The sequence below is a fragment of the Schistocerca piceifrons genome, chromosome 3 (genome assembly GCF_021461385.2).
Source record: "Schistocerca piceifrons isolate TAMUIC-IGC-003096 chromosome 3, iqSchPice1.1, whole genome shotgun sequence".
Classification (NCBI taxonomy): Eukaryota; Metazoa; Arthropoda; class Insecta; order Orthoptera; family Acrididae; genus Schistocerca; species Schistocerca piceifrons.
Window position 1 is genome coordinate 616,451,267 of NC_060140.1, and position 8,088 is coordinate 616,459,354.

The window sequence follows — 8,088 nt, forward strand, 5'->3', positions numbered from 1 at the left end:
TCTCATAATCATTTTCCTACCACTTCTTGATTCACTTTAAAACGATACTGTGCACCAATGTACATTCTCAGAAATTCCCTTAAACTCAGGCTACTGTTTCGCGCTATTAGCCATTTTTAGGCCAGGGAAGCCCTTTCTGCGAGTGGTAACCCGCTTTTCATGTGCTCCTTGTTTCGTCCGTCCTATGTTATTTTTCTGTCAATGGGGCACATTTACTTTACTTCGTCTGCACCTTGATTCCCATTTCTGACGTTAGCACTGAACTCATTTCTGTATCCACAATTAGTTTCGTCTTTCTTCGTTTTGCTCTCAAATTATATTCTGTGCTTAGACGTGTGTTCATTCCATTCAATATGTTCTGAACTTCAACCTACTGTCACTGAGGTTAGCCGTGTCCTCAGCGAGTCTTATCATTGATATTCTTTTACTCCGAATTTTATTCCCAAACCTGAAGTTAACTACCAGTTCCGTGAATGCTTCGTCGACGTACATATTGAAGAGCAAAGAAGAAAGAAAAAATCCGTCTCTTACACCAGTTTTAATTCGAGCACTTTGATCTTAGTTTTCCATTCTTATTTTTACTTTATTTCTTGTACAGTTTGTTCATTACCCATCTTTTCGTGTAGTTTACACATGTTTTACTGAAAATTTCGAACATATTGCTCCATTTTATACTGGCGAACCCTTTAACCAGGTCAACATCCGAAGAAAAGTCTTGATTTTTCTTCAGTCTTACTTCCATTAACAATCGCAGCGTCAGACCTGCGTCACTATGCGTATTAAGCCTTTCAGTAACTTGTATGTATCAATTGTTAACCTGTTTATACGATAATTCTAATACTTATTTGCCTTAGCTACCTTCAGAATTGTGTAGATGACATTCTTCCGAAAATAATAGATCCTACACGCGAGCTCGAATACTCGTTTGGTTACCACTTCCCCAATGACATTATAAATTCCTAGGAATGTGATCCATTCATCCTGCCTTATTTGATCGCAATGCTTCCTAAGCTCTGTTAAACTCTGTTACATAATCCCCTAGGTCTTCAATATCTTCCTCTATCACGTCATCAAATATTTCCTCCCACCTCGTATAAATAATGAGTATACTCTTTCCACGTGTTCCGTCTCTCTTCTGCGTCTAACAGAGACACTTACAGCCTCAATGTTGACACCTTTGCTTATAATTTCACCGAAGGCTATGTTAGCTTTTCTATATGCTAAACTAGTTATCACATTTTACCTTTTACCCATGTAACCGTAGTTTATATGAACTTCGTATTAATAAGGATTTATATAGTGTGCAGAAAATAAAGTTTCATGTCTTCCATAAAATTTCCTTTCGAAGTATCACATGAACAAACATTTACAAAAAGCATAAATATAATGCTATACGTATTTTAAGACCCATAATATTACTTAATGAGTGGAAAACCAATGAGGTAAACAAGTTGAGGACCCAGTTGACTGAAGAGAAAGTGGATACTGACTCCCATGTGTCCCAGTGATATTGAGTGACCGAACAAAGAAATACAGCTGCAAAATGCCCTGTCCAATCACATTAATGTGAGCAGCTGGTAAAAGCCTGGAAAACGTCTTTTGGAGCGCGGACCGCTCCGAGACATGCAGGCAGAGAGTAATTGCGGTTCTGGAAGGTACCGTGAGGAAGGTGGTATCATGCCGACTCGTTTGCCGTGGCCAGCTTCGCTAGGTCTCTCCGTTGTGGATCCACGTTGCGAGCAGATCGTTCGAGGTGGTTCCACTGATTCTCGATTAGGTATAAATCTGGGTAGTTTGGTGGTCCGGGGAGTATAATAAACCCTTCCTGGTGCTCTTCAAACGACGCACGCACACTGAGAGCTGTGTGACACGTTACACTGTCCTTCTGTTAGACGCCAGCGTGCCGACGAAAAACAGAGTAGTCGTAGGGATGGACGTGGTCCGCAAAGATAGATACATACTTGCGTTGATCCATTGTGCCCTTCAGAATGATGAGATCACCCAGTGGATGTCACAAAAACGTTCAATAGATATAACGCTCCTTCCTGGTTAGAGAGTGTTTGCTTTCAGACGTCTCACGCTGCACACACCAACGGCCAGCTGCCCGATAGAGAATAGAAAGCGATTCATCTAAAGAAGCCACCCTGTCGTCACTCAGTGGAGGTCCAGTTGCGGTACTGGAGCGAAAATTCCAGCATTCGTCGCCGATGTGCGTGGGTGCATGAACGGGGCGCCCGCTGCGGAAGCCGATACGCAGCAACGTTAGCCTAACAGTCGTCCAGGAGACACTGTTGGTAGACCCTTGGTTTATCTGGGCTTTTGGCTATCAGCGCCGTTATCTATGGCCCGTGGTACACCACGGTAGCCTAGATGCCAGTTGTGGACAGTACCGTTATGTCATGCGCTAGATAACGTACTTTAATCATGGCGGCGCGCAACCACTTTACAAACATATCCGTCTCGCAAACGCTTCATCCCTTACCCCGAAAGCCAATGATAATGCCATTTTGGACATCAGGTAAATTCGCTCCTTTTCCACATTACGACAACGACAGCACTGTTCCGTGCGACTTAGATACTGTCGACTGCCAGTGCTGCCACTTGCTGTCACTGTGTGCATATTGATGTTGACGTCGAAAGTAAACGGCGTTCATATTAACGTGACTCGACAGTGTATCTACCGTGAATAAATCGAAGAACCACGTCACTTATAATCACACAAAAATTATGCAGCCGACAATTATCTCACCGCAATGCTGGACGATGGCACTTCGATGCGCCCATTTCAGATTACAAGACCAAATGTCTGTACTAAACCGTTCAGCCCGTCCAAGCAATAGGTAGCTGGAAAGCAGCAAGCGGAAGGGCTGAGTGTCCACCAGTCACCTATCCACGTTAGTATAGCTGATTCCACGCGCCAAGGAATACTGTTGCCGGTTAGAGGTCAAGCGATTTGCTCATTACGTGCTTCTACGGTTTCGAACCATAGATATGGTTCAAATGGCTCTGAGCACTATGAGACTTAACATCTTAGGTCATCAGTCCCCTAGAACTTAGAACTACTTAATCCTAACTAACCTAAGGACATCACACACATCCATGCCCGAGGCAGGATTCGAACCTGCGACCGTAGTAGTCCCGCGGTTCCGGACTGCAGCGCCTAGAACCGCACGGCCACCGCGGCCGGCTCATAGATAAGGAAGGTGGAAGAGTGATTATCGGTTCTTTGAGACAAACCGAAGGGAATTACTTGAAATCTCCAACAACCAATAAACCAAGATTATTAAAATTATTTCCCGTACCCTTGACGGTAATTGACGGTAATAAATGAAATGAAAAGGTATCCTTTAATCAGAATGGTGAGACTTATCTCTTTAAATGTTCGTAAACATATATCAATTTTTTTTTATTTTTTTAGTCATCTGTGTTGTGACTAATTGGACGCAGCCCACCACTGATTCCTCTCCTGTGCCAACGTTTTCATTTCAGAGTAGCAACTGCAACCTACGTCCTCAGTTATTTGCTCGATGTACTCCAATCTCTGTCTTTCTCTACAGTTTTTACCCTCTAGTACCATGGAACTTCTTCTTGTCAGTGTTTTCCATCTCCCCCGCCGATTCGGCGGAGAACCAACTTATTCATTACCTTATCAGTCCATCTAAATTTCAACATTCGTCTCTAGCACCACATCTCAAATACTTCGATTCTCTTCTGTTTTACCCAGAGTATTTTTTTCGGTACCATACAATGCTGTACCCCAAACGTATATTCTCAGACTTTTTGCTCAAATTAAGGCCTATGTTTGACCCTAGTAGACTTCTCTTACTCAGGGATGCCCTTTTTGCCGATGCTAGTCTGCTTTTGATGTCCTTGCTCCGTCTGTCGCGGGTTATTTTGCTGCCTTGGTAGCAGAATTTCTTAACTTCATCTACTTCGTAATGTCTAATTCTTTTATTAACTCACTCGCAGTTCTCGTTTCTGTTACTTCTCTATACTTTCGTGTTTCTTAGATTTACGAGGGCAGTTCAATAAGTAATGCAACACATTTTTTTTCTTGTCCAATTTTGGTTGAAAAAACCGGAAATTTCTTGTGGAATATTTTCAAACATTCCCGCTTCGTCTCGTATAGTTTCATTGACTTCCGACAGGTGGCAGCGCTGTACGGAGCTGTTAAAATGGCGTCTGTAACGAATGTGCGTTGCAAACAACGGGCAGTGATCGAGTTTCTTTTGGCGGAAAACCAGGGCATCTCAGATATTCATAGGCGCTTGCAGAATGTCTACGGTGATCTGGCAGTGGACAAAAGCACGGTGAGTCGTTGGGCAAAGCGTGTGTCATCATCGCCGCAAAGTCAAGCAAGACTGTCTGATCTCCTGCGTGCGGGCCGGCCGTGCACAGCTGTGACTCCTGCAATGGCGGAGCGTGCGAACACACTCGTTCGAGATGATCGACGGATCACCATCAAACAACTCAGTGCTCAACTTGACATCTCTGTTGGTAGTGCTGTCACAATTGTTCACCAGTTGGGATATTCAAAGGTTTGTTCCCGCTGGGTCCCTCGTTGTCTAACCGAACACCATAAAGAGCAAAGGAGAACCATCTGTGCGGAACTGCTTGCTCGTCATGTGGCTGAGGGTGACAATTTCTTGTCAAAGATTGTTACAGGCGATGAAACATGGGTTCATCACTTCGATCCTGAAACAAAACGGCAATCAATGGAATGGCGCCACACCCACTCCCCTACCAAGAAAAAGTTTAAAGCCATACCCTCAGCCGGTAAAGTCATGGTTACAGTCTTCTGGGATGCTGAAGAGGTTATTCTGTTCGATGTCCTTCCCCATGGTCAAACGATCAACTCTGAAGTGTATTGTGCTACTCTTCAGAAATTGAAGAAACGACTTCAGCGTGTTCGTAGGCACAAAAATCTGAACGAACTTCTCCTTCTTCATGACAACGCAAGACCTCACACAAGTCTTCGCACCCGAGAGGAGCTCACAAAACTTCAGTGGACTGTTCTTCCTCATGCACCCTACAGCCCCGATCTCGCACCGTCGGATTTCCATATGTTTGGCCCAATGAAGGACGCAATCCGTGGGAGGCACTACGCGGATGATGAAGAAGTTATTGATGCAGTACGACGTTGGCTCCGACATCGACCAGTGGAATGGTACCGTGCAGGCATACAGGCCCTCATTTCAAGGTGGCGTAAGGCCGTAGCATTGAATGGAGATTACGTTGAAAAACAGTGTTGTGTAGCTAAAAGATTGAGGAATAACCTGGTGTATTTCAATGCTGAATAAAACAACCCCTGTTTCAGAAAAAAATTTGTTGCATTACTTATTGAACTGCCCTCGTACTTTTAACCCTTATTCTGTACTAATTACACCATTCTATTCAACATGTCCTGTACCTCTTTTTTACTTTAACAGTAGATAGCAATGTGATCATCGTATCTTATCACTGACAGCCTTTCAGCCTGAGTCTTAACTCCATTCTTGAACGCTTCTTTTATGTCCGTGTTTCCTTACTTCGATATATAGTTTGAACAGTAGGGGCGAAATACTTCATTCCTGCCTTATACCTGCTCTTGATCATTCACTCTTATTTTTCCCTCTTGACTCTTGTACACATTGTATATCACCCGCTTTCCATCTAGCTTCCCCTTACTTTTCTCAGAATTTCGAATATTTTGGCCCGCTATGCATTCTCGAACGCTTTCTCCGGGTCGACACTCACATGAACGTCCTTGATTTTTCTTCAGCTTTGCTTCCCTTATCAATTGCAACGTCAGAACTGCTTCCCTGGTGCCTGTACCTTCCCTGAAGCCAAACTGATCGTCATGTAACACATCCTCAGTTTCCTTTCCCATTTTTCTGTATATTATTATGCTCAGTATCTCGAATGCTTGAGCTGTTAAGCGGATTATGAGATAATTCTCGCGCATGTCGGATCTTGCTCTCTTCTGAATTGTGTGGATGATGTTTTTTTTCCCCTGAATGGCAGATGGTATCTCTCCAGAATAATTCATACTACACACTAATGTGAACAGTCATTATATAGCACTCCCACCAATGATTTTATAATTTCTAAATGAATGTTATCTATCCCTTCGCTTTATCTGATCTTAAGTTACCTAAACGTTTCAACTTTTGATTATAGTAATGGATCCACTAATTCTTCCCTGTCGACTCTTATATCTTCTTCTATCACGTCATCAGACAATTACTCCCCTCATGGCCTTCAGCGTACTCTTCCCACCTATCCGCTCTCACCTTTGTCTTTAACAGGGGAGTTACCATTGCATGCTTAATGTAGCGCCCTTACTTTTAACTTCACTGAAGGTTGTTTTGAGTTTTCTGCATGCTGGTCAGTCCTGCCAACAATCATTTATTTTTTAAATTTATGTAGTCCACAGTTCGCTGAACTGGTCGCAGATGAAGTAATTGGAATGCGGAGAAAATCAGAAACCAGTAGTCCTTCATTTATTAAACCACTGTTTATGCGTTCCGGCGTTAGCCGTCATCAGAATCCTGGTTAAGATAAAAACGAGACGATTACAAAGTTACGTGGTTGACCTGCAACGAAAATAACTAGTTGGGCCTGACCGACTCTGGCTGCGATATGGAGGGGCATTTAGTTAGCACACCGCTTTCCCAGTCGTTACGTGGTCTCTTGACCATCGAATCACTACTAATCAGTTGAGCAGCTACTCAGATGGCCTCATAAGGCTGAGCGCACCCCATGTCAATCATCCCACCAAGGAGAAATCCATAGCAACACCGAGGATCGAACTCGGGTCCTCCATATTACAGTCAGCCGCCCTAACCACTCAGCTACTGAGGAGAACCATAAGGAACACTCAGCGACACGAAATGCAAAAGCACCTTCCGATCCAAGAAGAGAAGGTAAATACAGGCATCCAGAGTATGCTCCAGATATTTTGCAGTCCTAGGCGAAACTAGCCACTACAACTCATTCGAAAAGATGGCGTTAAGCAATTTTCATGAAAGGTGCAGAGAAGAATTAAATTCTTTTAACAGCTGTAACTGATTACAAAATCTATAGAGAATGTCTGAAACCAGGATAACTGAGTTATTCGGATTTTCCCGAAGGGGACGTATGGAAAACATTTGGCCGGGCTAGTAAGGAACTGTAATTTAATTGAAGCATGATGCTGCAACAGATGACGAGCACTATTCTTAATGTATGGTATACGTCATTGTATCAGAACTAAAATATTACAATTTCATTGTATTACAATCTGCCCCTAGAGACAGACACAGATTAAGGCTCCGCCTAGCGGGCGGTAGGGGGGGGGGGGGGTGGAGGGAGAGGAAGCTATTGGGGGGTGTGGGGAACAATGAGGGGACAGGGGAGTTCACAGTTTGTTACAGTTTCCGTCCACTGCCCCTTTCCTCCTAAATCTAACTTGCTTTTAGACCTACTTTTAAAGTGCCAAGTATACTGTAGGGCTATATAAAATGGTTTAATACAATAATAATAATAACAAGGATCACTGCTTAGTACATCACTTTAGTACAAATTTCCAGAAATTCCTATTCAGAGAAATGCAGCGTTTGCGAACTGTCCGAAATAGATGTGTCATGCAATTGATTTAAGAGATATGTCAACAACAAACTGAGAACTTTCAAAAAATGGTTGAAATGTCTCTGAGCACTATGGGACTTAACTTATGAGGTCATCAGTCCCCTAGAACTTAGAACTACTTAAACGTAACTAACCTAAGGAGATCACACACATCCATGCCCGAGGCAGGATTCGAACCTGCGACCATAGCGGTCGTGCGGCTCCAGACTGTATCGCCTAGAACCGCTCGGCCACTTCGGCCGGCGAGAACTTTCAAAAAATGAAAATTTAACCAGTACATATGACAAGCGTGGATTCATCATTGTCAGTACTTCGATTAGATATGTAAGGTACGCTTCTGTGTAAATGAAGAGAGTGATACTTATTTGCATCATTTCGACCTACATTTTGGAAATCAGTGTTTTCCTGTATTTTCTTAGTGGAGGGTGTTTATGATGTGTCGACAGAAGTGCCGACAAAGTGTGGTTTGAGGTGACCGAA